This window comes from Amphiura filiformis, chromosome 16 (assembly GCF_039555335.1).
Source record: "Amphiura filiformis chromosome 16, Afil_fr2py, whole genome shotgun sequence".
NCBI lineage: Eukaryota > Metazoa > Echinodermata > Ophiuroidea > Amphilepidida > Amphiuridae > Amphiura > Amphiura filiformis.
Window position 1 is genome coordinate 1,178,519 of NC_092643.1, and position 21,188 is coordinate 1,199,706.

The 21,188-nt window shown below is 35.9% G+C and overlaps 1 protein-coding gene across 1 annotated transcript in view; it reads left to right on the forward strand.

Annotated features, from left to right (window-relative positions):
* The window catches only part of LOC140135410 (xaa-Pro dipeptidase-like), a 52,104-nt gene that overhangs the window by 20,796 nt on the left and 10,120 nt on the right, over window positions 1-21,188 (forward strand).

Sequence of the window (21,188 nt, forward strand, 5' to 3'; positions counted from 1 at the left end):
GCAGGGCAAACCAGGAAGCCCAATTACAGCCCAGTCAGAGCACTTTTCAATTTCCTGGTTTTTCAATTTACAGTTATATTCAGGTATTAATAGTTATGTTCTATTCAACACAAAATGTACACAACCAGACAATGGAGTTGTGGTCTAGTGCTTTATGGGCCAATGTAATCAATATTGATTGAGTGCAAAAGTTTATTGGAGATAGAATGGTGTGGAAAATAATATTGTCCATGCTTGTTTACAAAGGCATAGCACCCAATGAGTCAAACAATCCATTTTTATAGCAGGCCTGTAAACAGTATAAATTCAAGCAAGTTGTTTACAACTTAGGTCAAAATCGATGCATGCATGTAAATGCTAGAGCAAATGTAATGGTCGGCAGAAGAAGAAAGAAGATCCTGTAAGAAAAAAAGACACACGTCAACGGCTGTGTAAAAAATCGGCAAAACCAATTGCCCTATTTCTTAAAGTTTGCTCTGAAGTGCCATATCAGTTTGGTGCGCCAATGTGGATCATGCGCTAATGAATTTTTATTTATTCTGGATAAATAATGGAGTATTAATTACATTCAAGCATGGGAGTTTAGGCAATAAGTATAAGAAGCTGTGTAATTAATATTATGACAAACATGCCACTATTTAAGCCTAATTCTCTAACAACTAATTGAAATCATGCAATTACCGACTGAGGACGTTACAGCTTTGCATAAAAAAATGTAGGCCTATGATCTTTTTAAATTTTAAGATTTTTCTTTTTTTCTTCCAAAATGATATACGCAATCATTTTGAAAGTTCCCAATACATTTGGACGCTTGAAAAACATTGGGAATTTGCAAAGAAACAACATCATAAACTTGCACCTTTATCACTCGAAACATCTCGCACTATTTGGATTAGGACAGCGAGTGCGGCCCCAGAGTTAAGTCTCCTACGCGGCCAGTTTGGTTACGCTCCTCCACATGTGGAGGGAGCGTAACTAAACTAGTTTTGTAGGAGACTACGGTTTGCGATCGTGGCCGACATAAAATCACAATCTAAAAAATTATGATTTGATGTCGGACCAACAGAAAATCATCCCGTTTTACTACAAATAGGGCGAATTTGACAGTTTGCTCACAGATTTAAGTTAGAACAAGTGTAAGTATTTACAAATATGCCAAAAAATCGGGTTTGAAAAAAATAAAGGTAAATTCTGAAAAAAGATCGTACATAAGGCTTTAAGCCTACACATGTATCTATCTAGCCTATCGGGAAATTTTAAGTCGGCCCCATAAAACCACCAGTATTACTTAAATAATGTAGCCCTACAGGGAGTGTGCAGGGAATGTAGAAAACAACAGAGATAAAAACGGGAAGCTACGGAGCTCTACGGGAGATGCGGGAAATAAGCGAGAAGAAAACGAGGAAATAGCAAGAGAAAATGCCGAAACCGGGAAAAAACCGGGAAACTCGTTGTGCATGAGTGATTCCCGGAAGTGACTGAACAGCATCTGTGCTGACTCGACTGTGCTGTAGCCCTATACAGTAAACAGTAGTAGTGTGTGTGTAAGGTTACGTCCCTGCCGAATCCACATCACGCACCATTGTATTATAACTTCGAAATGTTGTGACTCCTGGTCATGATCATATCTTGTGATTCCATCTTCCTCTTTTTATGAAATTTTTCTAGCAGATATAGGCCTATCTACGAAAAAAGTGAAGTCCCAAAATTTCTGTTGATTCCGATTTTGCGTGTGCGAGTTTATAATTATATGCATCATGATTATGCATCGAGTCCCGTATCCCTGGTATTTATGTAAATCGAATTTGCCAACGAATATATCTGGAAGAATTTTATTGTGCATAAATCTGCGGCAAAAAAGCCCGGGAGGAAAAGAATGAGGCTGTGAATCATGTATAACAAAGTCTACTGGGCAAATCCCCGAATTTTTGGAAGTTCCTGATTGCTCCGTCCCCCACGGTTTTCACACTATAGATTGGTAAATGTGCATCGTCTCTCGAAGTAGGACATGCATATAATCCGAGCATAGTACATACCTAGAATTTTTTCACAATTTGAATTTTACCCTTTCTAGACACCCCCCCCCCCGCCAAAAAATCTTAGTCATATAGATCCCTGTAACTATTAAAAAATCCGGGCACAAAATAAATAATCCAACGTGACACAGTCTTCACACAGAAACAAATTAAATTTAACTCACTATAATTTATAAGATGGAGTAATCCGACCAGCATTTCGTTAAGTTCCTGCAAAACATGTTTACCTACAACAGTTGTGGCATGAAGATTTCTCCTCAAAATAAGTAGTATATAAAACGTATTTCTTATAATCATACTGGGGCCTGATTTCCTTCCATGATCAATTTATGATTTCAATTGTTGGCACATTTTATTTCCAATTCCAGCAAACAAGTTAGCATCGCTATCCGGGATCACCATCAACTCGATCAATCCTCTTAGACCTCTCCCCGGGACCTCTCAATCGAATCGTGCATGATGATATATCATTAATTAACCATGATCATATGATCATCGCATCGTGCCTGGATGTTATGTATGGTTATTGTTACCATAGTTACATGCATGGTATGGGTGCGGTCGTGCGGAAGAGATCCTGTCATCCTTTATATACGTGTTGTCCACCAAGTTCCAACCATAGACCCAGCAAGCGCAAACATCTTCCAAGTTCCCGGAAAAAATAAATATTCTTGAATCTGATGGTCCGATGAATAGTATTTATTGTAAAAACTTTCAACGAAGCTTCAACATGTTCAACTCCTTTGACTCTCCTCTCTCCACCTGGAGTAGAAAACGTAAACATAGTGAAGCTCTGTCCATGTTCAATAACAATTAAGGAGCAATCGACCGACCGACCGACGGTGAGAAAGTAGTCTCAACACCCACTTGACCCCGACTTGACCGGATGATGCCAAGATGTATCGATCCGTGCTGCTTTGTGTACAATCAGGAAAGTTGAATTGGTATGGTACAATGCATGCATCATTGCATGTAGAAAAGAAATTAAAGTGAAACTCATTACAGACAGATGGAGGGAGGAAGGATGATGACGACGGTGATGATATTAAATGATATTAACATCATAACGATTACTTCAATCGGAGAAGATGAGAACGTTAATAAATTATTTTATTTACATAGTATTAGGCCAAAAAAAAGGTTCGTCTCAAAGCTTGCGCGCGCGTTTGTAAAATCCCACGATTTTTGACAAAAAACAAATGCGGAAATTTTTTTTATTTCAAAAAAATTTTAAAATTTTTTTTATAGTTTTTTCCAGAAAAAATCGGCGAAAATCAGACTTTTTTCTCAAAATACCATGACAAAAAGTCGGGAATAATAAAAAAAAAAATCGCATTTCGCATTTGTTTTTAAATTTCTCGTGAGCTTTGAGACAAACTTTTTTTTTTTTTTTTTTACATCGTTTAAAATGACGTTCACATTGATCCAAAATTTGGTATTTTCTAAGTATGTCGCTATTTTTCTTTAAATTATCTATTTCTTCTTTCTTTTTATTCTCGGTGCGAATATAATAACATGTCTTCCAACTTAAAAGTAGGTCACCATGATGGTCGTGCGGCTATGGCTACCAGCTGATCGACCCAGGGCCGCACCGGTCGCAATTTGGAGCAGGGGTGTGTTCGGGGTGTGTATCACGATCATCCAATCACAGGTCCAGTTTCTCAAGAGATCGTAAACAAACTAAAAATAGATTGTTGGCAATAAGCCAAACACCTGTGCATTTGCTGATGTTTGGAAAGGGTTGTACAGATGAAAAGTAATAATTAAGTGTCAATTCTAACTTTGAACCATTATGTTACTTATTTAGACCTATATATCTGCTGGATTTTTCAAATAAAATAATTAATTTTTGTCTCGCCTAAACTTTGTTCAGGATGGGACTTAGTAATCACTATTTCTGTCTGTGGGCGGGGTGTTGGTGTGTGTGTGTGTGTGGGGGGGGGGGGGGGATGTGTGTATCTGGGGAACCGTAAGACCTACGGAGACGCTACTTGGTGGGAGAAATTATATCCAAGTTTGCTCCGTAACCGTATATTTTCTGTAAAAAATATGCAAATTAACATAGCTAATTTGCATAATTTATGCGAAAATCAGTGTAAATTGATACTGGTAGCGGAGTTTGTGGACAGACTATCTCAAGATCCGTTGGGCGCATAGTAACGAATTCTGGTGGCAGGTATGATACACACCTGCTGATCACCTGATTAGTTTTTCGGCGAAAATTGTGCAAATTTAGTTGTTAATTTGCATAATTTATGCGGAATGCTTTTACAAATATGGTAGGAAATCTGAAGAAATCCGCCTTGTGGAGCTGTATCTGGGGATATGACGATGCTATGATGATGAAACTTGGTAGAGGGTAGCATGACCAGAAGATCTGATTTGATTTTCTGTGCAAAATATGGCAATTAAATACCTAATTTGCATAATATATGCATAACATGCAAAAACCCATTTTCTCAGAGACTAGGGGTCGCACATTCTTCAAACTTGGTGGGTGGGTGGGTGCATCTTGACCCTAGACAGAACAAGTTCGCATTGGTTAGTGGGTCAACATCACCCAATGTTTTTAGGGGTCATCTGAGGTCAAATTACTAAAAACTGTCGTATGGACACGAAACTTAGTGGACACAGTTAACATTTAGAGTCAAATTTTCGGAAGGTCATTTCAGGGTCATCCGAGGTCACCGAGGGGTCATCTGAGGTCAAAATACTAAAACTGTCGTATGGGCACGAAATTTGGTGGGTACAGTCAACATTTAGAGTCAAATTGTCGGAAGGTAAATTCGGGGTCATCCGAGGTCATTTTGGGGGCCAAATATGAGGTTAATTCGGTCAGAAACCATATACAGGCATCAACATGGGGGGGGTAATTGTATTGTAGTTCTGAGAAAATCAACATTTTTAAAAATTAAGGATGTTGCACTTTAATGTCTGCCCAATGATGAAAAAATAGGGTTTTTTTATGTCTTTGTAGGCAAAAAATATTAGGAAAAAGTCACTTTTATACAAGTCCCACTTTCAAAAACCGCCCAGTCCACTTTTTTTCCAAATCACCCCCCCCGTTTCATTTGATTAAGAACATTTCTATCACTGTTTTACCAAGAAAAAAAAAGAACCACATTTCCACAGTCATACTCAAATTTACGGAAATACCAATTAAGGGGCCACAAATTAGGACCCGAACATGCTACAGATGTCAAATTTCCTGGTAGAACAAAGGTTAAAATGTGTATTTTGATCTCTTCCGTGATCTGCAAATAACTCAATTTCAACAAAATCTAAATAATAGCCGCCCCTTCCTTACCCAATGCATGATCTGTCGTGTTTCATTTATAATTCTAAATAAACAAGTATACTGTAATAAAACTTCGAGTCCATAGCTCGAACTATCATCCCATGCAGGGATTTCCCGTGTTTTGAAAGGAGCACCGGTATGCGATGGACTCCGTGGTGCTTTTACCCGGGTTTTTTACCTGGTAGTGGGTGTGTTGGTGTGTGTGTGTGTTGGGGGGGTAGTCTTCGTCATGTAATTAAAAGTGTATAATTCCTTTTGAATTGTTTTTATTAATGAAAGGAATATGAGTGCAAACTCGAAATATTTTACTTTTGGTGCCCGGGTTTGGTGCTCAAACGTATCATCAGGTTAATAGCATGTGTGTGATAATCTTATAACGATCAGCTTTTTAAGTGTTGTTTTTAAAAGTTATTTGGGGGGTGCAATTTTCTGTCATGAGGTGGCCGCATATAGGCCCATTAGAATCACAGGTGCCTACAGAACCCCCGACTACCATGCAAGCACTAAGTTGAGATTTCCACATTTGGTGCTTTCACCAAACATACATGGTGTCAAGATCCTATCCATTTTTTTTTTTTATAAAATTACAGTTCCAAGTGAATAGGCCTACTGACCATTTCGATGAAGATTATATCTAGTACATCATCGTACGTGCATCCAAAAGAAAAAACACAACTTTTTTCGTTCTTCCTTTTACTACTAGTCAGAATATTTCAAATATAGCACCATTGACCACCAAGGTCTGCCCACCCCTGCCCTGGTATTTCAGTTCGCAAGCTGATGCATGGGTTTCTGCAACATTTTAGGGATGGTAGGCTAATACCAAAAATAATTAAGTGTGTGTAGGCCCATGTGATATTTCCAATTCCAGTCAAGGTCGAGCCACGTATAGGCCTCTGCAGAAGTAAATTTGAGCGCAAAATCTAAATTTTTGCCTTTAGCGCTCATGCACGTGAAACCGAGTCGATATGTGCAAGACGTTTGGTGTGTGCGTTGGGGTGTGTGCATGATCAGTGGTGGCCCTATAATCTTTTTTGGGGATGGGGGTGCCTAAAATTTACATTATTTTTTTACTTAAAAAGTTAAAATTTTCAAATTAGCTTCTTCATTCCATTTGTTTGTAAATAAAATCTCAATTCCATCACCCCTGTTCTTTCAATTCGCAATCTGGTGCATAGGTTTCTGTCCCATTTTAGGCTAATACCGAAAAGAATTAAACATTCCGAGCTAGAGGGTGTGTATAGGCCTATGTGATATCTCTAATTCTATTTTCAAGATCGAGCCACGTTATCGTTATCGTTATAGGCCCAGGGTTCGGTTTTTGCCGGCAAAGTGGCAAAAACCTGGTTTAAACCGACAAAAAACTCACAGATAGTCACTCAAATATTAAAAAGTGACACAGAAAGCTCATAAACAGTAACACACAACTTTTAATGAATCATTCAACATATTTTTTGTCTCATGAAGTCCTTAAAATGAAAAAGTTTTGAATTTGATACATGCCACATTTCGATTAAATGCACATGAGCAATGAAAACGTATGCCTTTAATATCTTAATATATTGCTTATAATTACAAAATCTGGCCTTTTTACACTTGGGAACTTATTTTTGTAACTTAATGAGATGAAAAAACTGAACTATAAATCACTTTTTTAGTTTTTGCCATTTTTGACGGCAAAAACTGTTTTTGCCAAGTGGTTAAAACCGCGGTTTTTTCCACCTGCGGCAAAAACCTGCGAACCCTGTGTAGGCCCCTGCAGAAGTAAACATGAGCGCAAAATCAAGATTTTAAACTTTAGCGCCCATATCATGCACGTGAAACCGAGTCGATGTGCAAGACGTTTGGGGTTTTGTAGAAGGTGGGTGTGGGAGGTAATCTTCGTCATATAATTGAAATTGTAGAAATCACATACTTATTTCCTTTTGAGTTGTTTCAGTGGCGTACCGTGGCCGCTCCTATCAATCTTACTGCCCCTTCCTCAACAGCACGAAAAGGTTGACACATTTCTTTTTTGGTGGTTTGAAAAGTGAAGAGCAAATAAAAAAATTATTATTGCCGCTCCTTTTTCCGCCACCCCTTCATTTGCCGCTCCTTCTTTTTGGCCGCCCACTGCTTTTACCCCGGGGGCTGGCGCTCCCAAAGCCCCCCTCCTCCAAAAAAAATATGCGCACATATGTTAATATAATGAAAAATAATGCTTTGTAATTGATTACGAGAAGTGAAAACATACACTGTACCATGAGATGTTCATCGCCATTTTCATCATCATGTTCAATATCCCGTTTCCCCAGGCCCAAATTTTGAAACCTAGGAGTCTGCTATGATAGTTTTGTTTTAATTTCATCTCGTCAAATGAAAATCCCTGCAATAAAATGATGACAAAGTATACTTTAAGCTTATAATATTTCTTGATTTTCCGAGCGCTGTTTTTTAATAAACAAAATTAAAAATCGTCCATGATTTTGTATTAGTTACCGTGACAATCCATTGCTGTTAATTTTTGGCCGATTTTAATTCCTTTCTGATTTATTCCACGTGCGTATCTTTTGTTTCCCAATCATGCTCAAGATTACGCATGCATGGATCAAGAAATACCACCAAGTTTCATTCACAAATTATAATTTAAACACGGTCCTCTGGCGAGTTTCAAACAATCATGCAATATTGGTGGAAAGTTCCCCTATGAATCTGACCCCAAACTAATCGAACCAATTAGATCACAGTATTAACATGTTGACGACAGCTCCATTCATAAAATGATAATTAGGTGAACGTCTTTCCTACATTGTGATTGGTTGCATTACTTGCAAGTACGGCAGCAGACATCTGCACAAAGGTGCACCGCCACATGTTTCAACCACATTGTTTGCAAACTCGATCCCTCGATGAATTCAATGTTGGCACCGTAATTCCATCAACTGTTGCCATGGTAATTGGTTTTAGGGATGCACCATTAAGATCGGGGAAGGGAGTAGTGCCTGGCTAATATTTTTCTTCTTCAATATTCGCGTTTTATTGTATTTTTATTGTAATTGCAGTGGGGGGGGATATAATTACTTTCCCAGTATGTTATAAATAAACAATCACAAATCACTAAAACGATAAATGATAATAAAAGTAATAAAAAAAACCTGGGCGATTTACCGTGGCGAAAAAACCAAACAAAAAAGATAAAACAAAACAAAACACTTCGCAGACTTTTTCAAGGGGGAGCAAGGCAACTTTAAAGGGGGGGGGGCGCTAAAAATCTAATAATTAGTTCACCAGCATCCCACGTGCACGGGAGAGGGCAATACTTCTCATGGGGGCAGCTTCAATCTTGGCTACACCAAAGGATTTTCTTTAGCTGTTGTTACTCATTTTTAGTGGGCGAAATACTGATCCGCTTTTTGGTCAATCGCAATCTCAAATAATTATTGTATTTGAGAAATCTTGGGAGATCAAAAAAGTCATCAATACGACCCTTTCTCAACATCAGCAAATAATTAGGGACGCACCATTAGATTCTCAGGATGGGGGTAGGAAGTTTTTCAACAAAAAAAATTTCTTACCCCGACCCCAACTTCCTACCCCCCCCCCCTCCCCCTCCTGAGTATCAAATGGTGCGTCCCTTACACAGGTGTTTTGGCTGATTGCCAACGATCTATTTTTAGTTTGTTTACGATCTCTCTTGAGTGACTTGTGATTGGATGTTCGTGATACACGCCCCGAACACACCCATCCAAATCGCGCCCGGTCCTGGGTCGACACTATCAAATTGCCATAGCCGCATGGTGACCTAGTTTTAACAAAGTATTCTAGCCAGGGGAGAAAATGCAGATTTGCATCTTGAAAAAGGGTATTTTAAAAGAAAAACAGCGATGAATTTTCACAAAATTATGGATGATTGTTATCGTAAATTTAATATATTGTAATAAATATTATAGCATAAAAAAATAAGTATTTCATCTTCATATCATTGTTATCATTGATAATCATCACCATCGTCATCATGATCATCATACCAATGTAGGTATTTTCGTCTCACCTCCATATTCAAATGAGCGAGTTATTGACATTGTTAACCACATCGTCACACTGTACAGGAGCACGGATCGATAGTAATCTAGGCCTCATGCAGGTCAAGTCGGGGGTCAAGTGGGTATACACTTTCTCAGTTTTATTGTTACTACTACTACTTTGTACAACAGTACATGGACATTGATCTCGAAAGATGTGTTTACGGTGTTTTTTTCCTAACCATATCGGCCCCGGGATCGGACCATCAGAGCAGATTGAAGAATATTTATATTCCTGGAACTGGAACTAGGAAGCTTAACGGAAGATGTTTGCTTTTAGAACTTGGTAGGACAACTCGCAAGAATTCGACCACGCGCGGTGAAGACGAGATCTTTCCTCCGGGCTTTCCTCCATCCATCCAGACACGATTGAAAGATGCTAGATGGTCATCGTGTGCACGATGGAGGTCTTGATTGGATTGTTCGAGTTGATGACGTTGTCAAATTGTTCGCTGCTGCTGGAATCTGTAAAATTGGAAATAAAATGTGTCAACATGAACATGCAGTCCTTTGATCATGGAGGGGAATAAAATCCCGATCATCAATATTCTTATGCATGCATTTAGTGGAATTATACAGAATCTCCAGAGAAATACGTTATACTTTTATAATAATATTTTGAGGAGAAATGTGGATCTTCTAGGCCACAGAAGGCCTAACTTTTAAAAAATCTTAAAATGAAAACTCAAAATATCACGAAAGACAAACGAACCCAGGATTAATACGATGATGATGATGCTGCTCAACAAGATCGAGCATGGTAAGTTCTATATCAAGATTGCAAGAGTACAATCTAGTAATATTTGGCTAGGCCCTATGTAATTTAATATTCATCATATCATCCCGGCATATCATCATTGTGATTTCGAATTTGACTAATTTTAAACGCATATAGGCCTACATCTTTATACTCTGTAATTATATAGACATATTTTACTTAAAATATTTTCTCATGCTTCATTTTTGTTATCTTCGTTCGGTCGTTTTTAAAAAGAACGATATACTTTTTCCAAAAAATAATCAAAGCATCCAAAAAATAATCAAAGCATCCAAAAAATAATCAAAGCATCATAGTTAAATCATGTAGGTTATATTCGCCGGCCATGTGAATGTTTAGATTTTCCTAAATTTTTAGTTCAATGGCTCGACAAGAAAACAATATTATTTCTGATCTTCCAGGATCCGTTCATGAACCTGTTTGCGACTATCATTATTTAAAATTAAATCCCGTTCCCCGTGCCCCCCCCCGCCTAAAAACAAAACAAAAAACAACAACAAACAAACATTGACAACACAAACTTTCACTGCCCTTGGAAGTCAAATGATGTATCCGAATCGTGATGTGCATCGAAATTCAACAGTCAGGTGATGCGGTATACAACCATCCCCGTTTCGTCCGTGTCGTGCTGACCAATCGAATCCCGCTGCAATGCCGAATTGATTTGACAACAGCGAGAGTTTCCCGGTTTTTCCCCGGTTTCGAGCTGTTCTGTCGCTATTTCTCGTTTTCCTCCCGCTTATTTCCTGCATTGGTACGGGAATCTCTCACATTCCCCGTTTATATCTCTGTTGTTTCCTTCATTACCTGGTTTTATCATCATTTTACTCGTAGGGCGGTGATAATTTCCCGGAACTTCAGCAAACTCTGACACCGCAGAGGAATATATGGTTTTCCCGGGATGGTTTTACAGTTAGGTATTACCATCTGCAGTAATGTCGGTTTACATTTTGTTTCATACGCATAGGCCAAAACATATTTTATTATCATGCTTGCAGCTCCATCGAAAATAAAACATCTCGCTAATTTAATACGGTAACTTCACATCTCATTGAAAAATTATCCGTTCAGTCAGTCTTCAAAAACAGATTCGTATTATAAACTATTGCATACATAATTGCATAGCCACCATTCCGAGTTTTAGTATTCCGAATGTCCGACGATCATCATTCACGATCATGTAGGTCTACAAAATTCACATCATAGGCTAACAAGCATAGGCCCTATTATTTATTTGAAATATTATTTACATATCTACGAGAATGTTCATTTCCGATAAGCCTTGTTTAAAAGTTTAAAAAATTAAAAAATTAAAATAAACATCGCAAATAATTTTACATCCGATTCTTACACTCAAGGCGTGGTGGCATAACTTTTAACCAGTGAGGCTGCGAAGAAAGAAATCTATTGCGCATGTGTGTTGAATGCACTCTATTTACTTCAGTTTGATTGGTTTAGCCACGCCGGCTCATCAAAGCATGACCCTTTCCCGCCCTGCGCCAAACATTGGAGACAGAGTACCGAGTATAAAATCTAGAAGTTTTTATTTGAGCGACGCTTGATTAAAATGTGTAGGCCTACTCGTCTACCCGAAGGTGCGTTCTTATACTACTTAATAATATTTGAAATAAAATAAAATAGATGTAGGAATTAGCAATAAGCCGATACGATTTAGTAATTGGTTAAGATGCGCCATGAAAAAATCTGCACCCGATTGTGACTCAGGGGAAATCTCAGAGCCTTCAACATGTTCAACAAAGGGTTTTGGCCGGCTTTTGCGATCTGTTTTGTTATGATTCTCTGTGATTATATTAGTTTATTATTTGCTTTTTATAGTAATAACACAACGAAAATAACATAAATAAAAAATCTAGAAGCCTCAGTTGAGACTTTAGATACGGAGTTAAACAAATTAACTTGTCCAAAAGCCGGGTCCAAAATAGGATAAAAAAACAACATTCGGCGCGAGTTTATAGACCTTTACGCCTAACGATTTTAATTGGACATGGATTTTCTCGCCTTGCCAATATGTTATTAATTCAACCATTATAAAATGGTGAAAATAAAGAACGGGTATGAATCTGAGACAAATACCTAGTTTTTCTCAAGTATGAATAAAATACGCACATGAAATTGTAACTTTATTAAATATAGGCCTACTATAAAAAGTTTTTACAGTGATACCATCATGACCATACTGTAAGGCTGGCTACACGTATGTTACGTAACATGACGGGATCGAGAGCAGCAATGTACACATGTTTTTCTAACGGTCCACCGTTAGATAAATGCACTTGAGCGCATTGTTGTATATTTAAGATAATGAGCTGTGGACTGTAGCTGACTTTCCCGGTTTCCCGCACAGTAAATTCTTTTGTTGTCCACACTTTTTAGATCCTGGTTAAGAACTTGCAGGATACCGGCGGGCACCCGCTAGGAGCCCACCGGGATTCTCGGTAAAATAGTGAAACAGGCATTAATTTTTTTTGATAGGGCAAAATCATCAGTTTGAGTCGTCAACATTCCAACTGGAATTGAGGTCAGATTTCATCTGAAATAGTCCGGCAAGGGTGTGGAAGATTTTGGAATTCCAACCAAAATCAACAGTTTGAGTCATTCCAGATCTGGAATTGAAGTCGACATTTCAACTGGAATTGAGGTCAAAATGCAAATCTTCCACAGGGTTTCTGACTGAAAGTTAAATAAAGTTAAATTTCCCACTCAAAAACATCTGAAATAGTACCAAAATCAACAGGTTGAGTCGTCAATATTCCAACTGGAATTGAGGTCAAAGTACAAATCTTCCACAGGGTAATTCAAAAACATGTATATTTCAACCCAAAAACATGTAAATTTCCAACTGGAATTGAAGATTTACTCTGAAAAGGGTGTGGAAGATTTTGGAAATCCAACCAAAATCATCAATTTGAGTCTTCCAGATTTTCATTATATGAAAAGTGCATGTTTGGAATTCCAGCTTTTCATAGTACCTTAGTATTGGTATAAAATCACTATACCTGATCTTATTATTTGCTAGTAATCATGGTTTCAAACCATCAAATGCTGGATCTAATGAGATAGCATGCTCCCAGTCCCCGCGGGTAGTTGTGAAATTTGAAAACCCAGACCTGAAACTTTTCAGTTACTTTTGTTGCTCAAATTCATACATTAAAAAACAAATTTCAGCCCAATTGGAGTTATTTTATCACCAATTTGACGCTGTCTTTCAGGTTTTTGTTTGTTTGAGCATTTAGCTCTGAAAACCTGGGGAGGGGGTCAATCCCATTGTAGCATGTACACCATCCACGATAATCAACTTTTGAAAAGCACCCTAAACAAGGATTTAACCCTTGCCTAAAACGTTACCATAAACAGGTAACACGCACCTGTTTTTTCACACCCTAAACAGGGATTTTATTCCTTGCATCAAATTTCATTTCCGCATATTAGCAATTGCAATTTTGCTACCCTTTTTTTTTTTTTTTCATGCTTTTACACCCTAAACACGATACGCGCGTAATTTTAATAATTTGTCATAAAATTGGTATTATATCGTGAATTTCAAAAAATGAAAATTATTTGATATCAGAAAGACATTCTTCGTATTCAGAATGCAATTCGATATGTCTGATGTGCTCTCATGTCCCACAAAAAATACTGTAGAAACGCTCATTCCAGATCCCTTAAACAAAAGTTTATGGTACAAATTTGTGCGATGTGCCTAATATTTGCCATATTAAAGCTATATAAAATTGTGTGAAATATGGTTTGTGCAAAAATAGAATGAATAGGCCGGCATGAAGGCTCTTTTTAGGCTAAAAAGCTACATAGATGTCAACTTGATGCATGGGGGACGATTGTCAATACCTCCTTATCAAAATTTTTAGGGAATTATATAAAAACGAAGCTAAACTATTATAAATGATGAAAACAAAATCCATGTTTTGTCAAGAAGTGGTAAATTTCTTGACTTTTGTTTCACTATGTCTTGAATGAAACATCGAAGGAAATTCTAAAGAAGTAAAGACAAGAAATTTGCCATTTCTTGACTAAACTGTTATACAAAACTTATTGTTGCTGCATAGTGAAAACAAGCTTCATTTTAATATGAGTAACAGTTTTAAAGAGTTAAACTTAGGCCTACACCTAATTATAATGTTCTAATGTTTTGGCCTAAATTATTTTTCGGTATAATATTGTAAATATTTAAGTCAACAGATACAATCACTACAGTTTATTGCCAGATTAAAAAAAAATATAGTGAAATTGAATAGAGACTATATTAAACAAAAACAATCCGGTTTTTTTTTAATATATTTTTTTGCCATTTTTATGTGATTTAAAAATATAAAGCTGTGGAAATTTAGTGAAAAGGAGGAGAATGTGGGACTCGAATGCAGGGCCTTCCAAGTCAGTGGCATAGATTTGTATTTGACATGGTAGGGGGCTGAGGTTGGAAAACAATTCTTTAAGTGTGAAACTAAACCTACCCACAGAATAAGTTTATGGTACAAATTACATGCGAAGCACCTAATATTTGCCATATTGAAGCTAAATTGTGTGAAATATGGTTTATACAAAAATAGAATAAATAGACGCAAAGGCTATTTTTTAGGCCAAAAAGCCGCATACAGATATCAACATGATGCATGGGGAGGATTGTATAGATCATACCCTCTTATCAAAATATTGGGGAATTATACATGTACGAAGCTAAAATATTATAAGGGAGTGTTCAGAAATACTTTGGTGGGGGGCTGGTAAAAAGGGAGGGGGGGGGGGGCCCAAAAGTTTTGGACCTTAAAAGAGGGGGCCCAAAAGTTTTAGGTGGTAGGAAAGGGGGGGGGGCCAAAAAAGTTTTAGGTGGTAGGAAGGGGGGCAAAAAGTTTTCCGCTTGAAAACCCAAAATTTTCGCGCGCTTCGAGACCCTATATATCATTTTTAACATGGGCAAGTTTGGGTTTTATCATAGAATTTAAATTGGATTTCTTTGCACGTTTCAGTTTACAATTTCTCATTGCAAAATTATTTTGTACACGTAGGCCCATGGATGATTTACCATAGGGCAGAGTGGGCACAGAATCAGGTGCCATGGTCTTTGGGGCCCAAAACTGACACCTGATACCATTTTAGCTTTTTGCATAATAAATTAGTTCCAATTTTAACAATATTTGATCATTCAAGCTTCAATATGGTCAAATTTTTTGCGCGCTTCGCACACATTTGTACTATCATAATTGATGCTGATGTGCCTATGAACCTCCAAATAAATCCTCTTTTTCATTTATCCCTATAAAATCAGATAAACAGGCCCTGATTTGGGACAAATCTAAATTAAGTATAAAATGAAAATTTCCTTGGGCTTGTATTTCATGCGCAATTGTCCCACCGGGAATATTTCAAACATTTGCCTCCCTCAATGACATGTGACCCAGATACCACACTAGGCCTACTGGAAACAACATTATTAAGTATAATGTTTGTTATACGATAATGGGGGGGAGGTCAAAAATGTTTTGTCTGTCAAAAGAGGGGGTCAAAAAAGTTTAGCGGTCCATCGAGGGGGGGTCAAAAAAGTTTTCCAGCGAAAAATTTGAGGAAGACCAGCCCCCCCTACCAAAGTATTAATGAACACTCCCTAAATGATGAAAATGAATTTGTTTTCACCCTTGACACCAAATCTTTTTGTTGACCCGACGTGGAGCAATTTTTTTAAATATTTTTTTTAGTCTGAGGTGGAGGTGTGGGGCTAATTTATTTTCCCCCTCAGATAGCGAGATAATTTATTTTTCTTCAAAGAACTTTTCCGAGAAACCACAATATCATAATATTGAAAGTTACACATAATGCTAAAAAAAGGGGGGAGGTAATTAACTGACCAACCTTTGGCACAGTTGGAAAATTGTTCATGATAAAATTATATAGCAATCCCCAAAATGTTTATATAATCTTGAACATTGGCTTCAAAATGCAACAACTACAATTGCACTACTTATCCTAGAATTGCTTTTCAAATTTGGTCTTTATCAGATTGCTTTCACAAAAATGTGCTATTGGCATGGTTTTCTTATATTTATTTATTTATTCAAATTTCTCTGCCATCACAAATAACAACATATGAGGGATGGTCATGTATATTCCTGCAACTATTATTTATCTCTGCTAAGCATGACTTTGATGACTAGTTTGTAGTTTTTGTACCTTGGTCTTTCAAAACAAATGTGTATTAGCCAAGTCGAATCCTTGATTACGTAATGATATTAGCATAAACACAATAGCATATGGACACTGCCTGATATATCATAGTGGTGAAAAATAGTGGAGAAAATAATGAGTCAAATTGAGGTATTGTTACATAATTCTAAATATCTCGAGAATAAAAGTATGGAATCTGGTGCGGTTTTGCAATTTGGTAGACCGATAACACAGGGTTGATGCTATACTCTATTTAGACCTATACTATTTTTTATTAGAGATAGGGGATCATGTTGAATATCTCCAATTTTGAGTAGGCGTTATCACGCATTGTTCTTTACATAATAAGAAATAGCAAGATTAAAATGGTACCTGGTTCGATAAGGTAAAATGGGAGGTCCCGTGGGGAATTCATGCAAACATTTCTTCCTTTTTAAACCCTTTGTTTTCAAAATGTCATGTTTATGTAATCAAAGCAGCACACCATAGAGAGGCTCTGAATTGAAAAAGAAATTTCAAAAGGTGTGTTTAATTTCAGCATTCTGAGACTTAGTATAGCAACTAACTCACAACGTCCAGCAGCATTGTATCTAGTCATATTTATAGCGCTTTTTTGCCTAAATTTTCCTTTTTTCATACATTTTTGGTACTTTTAATTGTGCCTACCACCCACACATGCGCATATTTATTTCTTTTATTGCAACAATTTCTATTGTCCTGACTATGATCTTTCATACCAATAATCATAATTGTTTTTGTTTCATTTTGGAGATATTTTTTATTCTTGTGTCTAACTTGTATGTTCGTCTGTCATGATTTTCACACCATTTTTGTTTGTCATTAAGGCCTATTTCTGATGAATTTCAAAGATTGCACCTTTCCTCGTCTGTGTGTTCAATTCTTCTTTCACAATTATCAAGTGAATATACTCAGATTACCTCATACCAAAACAGGGCTTGCAAACTGCTTTGGTACTTACTTATCCTTCTCTCATGTTCTGTAACTGCAATTCAAATGTCCCACCAACGTTGACAGTTGTCAGTGTACATATAGCAATGACTTGATACAAATGAGATTACGTAATTCAAAAGTACAAACCTGTATTTATCATAAGAAATAGTCATCAAAGTCATGCTTGAGGGGAGATAAATAATAGTTGCGGAAATATATTGACAATAGAAAACAGCATACCCAAATAGTAAACTAATCTTAAGGGATCCCCGTAGAATACAGGAAGGAACATGATAAAGCGCAACATATCTTTTTATTTCAACAGAAGGGTTGTCAACATGTCCAGGGTTTTGTGGAAATGAGTCCCAATTTATATATTTTTATTTACAATCTTTTCTCAAACATGCCAATGAATGTGAGAAAGAGAGTGAATAATTGATACAAATTCTCCTTTCAGAAATATATGGCTGGCTACAAAACAAAATGTGACATATTTGTTACAACCTGCAAAACAATTTGAAAATCAAAGGCATTCATTTTATTTTAACAACCTTCATAATGCCTTTGTTTTTATGAAATATTTGATTAATTTAGTTAATTCCGCACTTGATATTGTGAAAAGATATTCCAATTCCAAAAAATATTGCAGCCACAGAAACTCAAAATATTTCCTTATGACAGTATGACTGTATGGCATTGATATTCATCAAATATCCACTTGGCGATAACTAATTAATTGAAAAGGCTATTGACATTCATTTTAAGTTTAAAAGAATATCACATTGAAATGTTTAGAAATACAACTTTTAAAATAAGTAAGTTTTTTTTAAATATTTTTTTTTTGTCATTGAACATATTACTTTCGATGAAAAAGTCATTAAACATTGTGCAGAAATAAGTCAAGCAAGTGAATTGCCCATATTTTTTCAGTTGACAATATTTACAGGCTTATGACAAAAAACAAAATACAATACAAATTAGTGAAATTGATGTATGCATTAAAATGAACGACCAATTCGATTGATTGACAAATATTACAATAAAATATAAAATAAAATGACATGGTATTGCACATATAAGCCTAACAAACTTATTAAAATCAAAATGTTTGCAATAAAAATTCATTTTCTTGCATTACAAATTATTTTAAATTTATTTAAAATGTTATAAATATTTTTTAGCATTGAAAATATTACTTTTGATGAAAAAGTCAACAAACCTTGGGCAGAAATAAGTCATGCAAGTGAATTGCCCAGTCTCCCTCAGTTGACAATATTTACAGGCTTGATATATTAAAACAAATATAATACAAATGATTGAAATTAATGAATGAATTAAAATGAACGACCAATTCGATTGATTGACACATCTACTATACGTTCATAGGCAAATGTAGAATGCCAGAAGACAATAAAATGACAAGGTATTGCACACATAAGCCTAACAAACTTCAGTGACAATCTTATTAAAATCAAAATGTTTGCAATAAAAATTAATTTTCTGAAATTTTCTGAATTTGTCAAATAAGGAACTTTTTCACGATAAATTAAAATTTGTCATTTGTGCATGCATGACAAATTTTTCAACTAAGACAGTATGTATGGCCATATTTTGTTTGTTAAATGATGAATTAATTATACTTCATGTGCTTGGTGTAGTAAACTAACCAATTTATATTAGTCAAAACAAGAAATTTAACAGAGAATGTAATTAAATATTAAAATGTAAATTTTAGACATTTTATAAATGCTTGATATTATAAACATTGATAAAATTACCCATAGGGCAAAATAATTATTTATTGTTGTTGGGTTTTATTAAGTGGGAGCATGATAACAGAACAGAACAAGTTTTTGAAGAATCATTTTCTGAACGAGACATTTGTCTTACAAATAAGCAAATGAATAAAGAGTAAACTGACTGAATCAAACGGAAAACATTACAAGAGCATATTTATAACTGTTAGTATACATTTTAAATGAGAATCAAAATAAACCTTGAATGAATAAATTAACAATGTGAACTGCAAAAAGTTTATTCTTAATTAATATATCATTTTCTTTCTTTTGAAATGAGTGGTCACATATCCAATATCAACGGTACATTTTGGCACTGCGGGTTTAATTATATTGCAATTATGGTTGATTTCACACAAATGCAGGGATGTTATTTGTTTGTTCAGCATCATAGCTATTAAATGTGATCAAAATATCAAATAAAAATCAAATAATTAGGCCTAAATATTTTGCAATTCTCAATCATTTTGGATGCGGGCAGGAAGCGGTAAACTCAAAATCAAGAAGGGCTCGAGGTTTTTCCCCTTCAAAACAAAAAAAAAAAAAATATTAGTTCCTATGATATGACAAAGTGGAGGGTGATAGTCACAGCAGGATACTGTCATGCTCTAATAGACTATAATGAAATATGCGGGGGCATTGGTTGATAGCCTGTATAAACAGCTAGGGGGTACTCAGTACAAAAGACCATTTGCCCATCTAATATATCAATGACTTTTCGGAAAAGGTAATTGGTATAAAAGTTTCATGTCCATCTGCTTTGATAATGATCAAAGCTGAAAAAAAATCCCCTCATTTCAATATCTCCAATATCTTGAAATAATTAATTAAGAATAAGTTTTTTAATTCTCATCTTTCTGATATCAGAAAATGAGCATGTAGTGTGGAATTTTAAAGTGTTTATTTTTTCATATGGGCAAGTTCTTTGACATTTGAATCTGAGACATTGGCACGATACATATAGGAATCAGCCTAGAGATCAATTCAAAATTATATTGTAGCCAAATTTAATTTGTCCATCAAAGTATGTTGTCCAACCTGCTTGGAATTTCACCTTTAGACCAGGCTTTAGACACCAAAATGACACCTTAAAATTAAAATGCCCTGGGTATAAAAATGCAGGCAATTTTGTTTGAAAATGTTTACGATTTTGAACTCTAGAAAGCCGAGAATAGAAATAAGCAACCAGGGCAATTATATTAATTAAATTATATTGTTATCTGTATAAAAATATCAATACAAAAAGTGAAGTGGTAATCAGTTTTGAGGTTAGAAGACGCATTATACTTCAGTAAAAAAAGAAGACTCGTTATACTTGAACTTCAGTAAAAACGGTTAATTCACATGTCAATATAAAACTTGAATTTGTTATGTGAAAATCTGTAACCAGGTAGAAAAAAACATAAAGCAAGGCCCATCCAGAGAAAAGCCCAGACTATAAAAGATCGATAATCAAATTATGCTCCATACACTGTCCACTGTGGTCCACAGCTTCTGTGCACAAACTTGTAGTGGTTTTTATAGGAAACTATTCCACTGAGCCAAGGACACCCATCCTAAAAATAGGTTTTAGAATGTTAATGGTTTAATTTATGTGGCATTATATTTTTGCAATTATCTGTTCTTAAAACAAAAACTTCACAATGCAGACAAAATAGATTTCTTGTCACTTGAGGTCTATTAAAGTTGGCTATAAAGTCTATCTGGTATTTGAATGAATGAATGTATAGCAAAATAAAAATCTGAAGAAACTGTCAAGAATTCTATCTATAAAAAATCCCTTTTTGCAACAACAAAAAATTCGTAAATTTGGACAACAAAATAAAATTCAGGCAAAAATTCTCATTAGGGGCTGTGCAATAATTATGAGCCAATGGGTTGGGGGGGAAATTTCCCCATGATGGTCCAACTCAAAATGTGTCGGTTATTGTTGGAAATTTCAGCATGATAATATTTTAAGCAAACATGTTTTTTAAGTCTAACAGTTTTATTATTTCTAAATTTCCACCATACTCAGAAAACAAGCAAATCTTCCACAGGGAATTTCTCCCGGGGGGGGGGGGGGTCACTCCC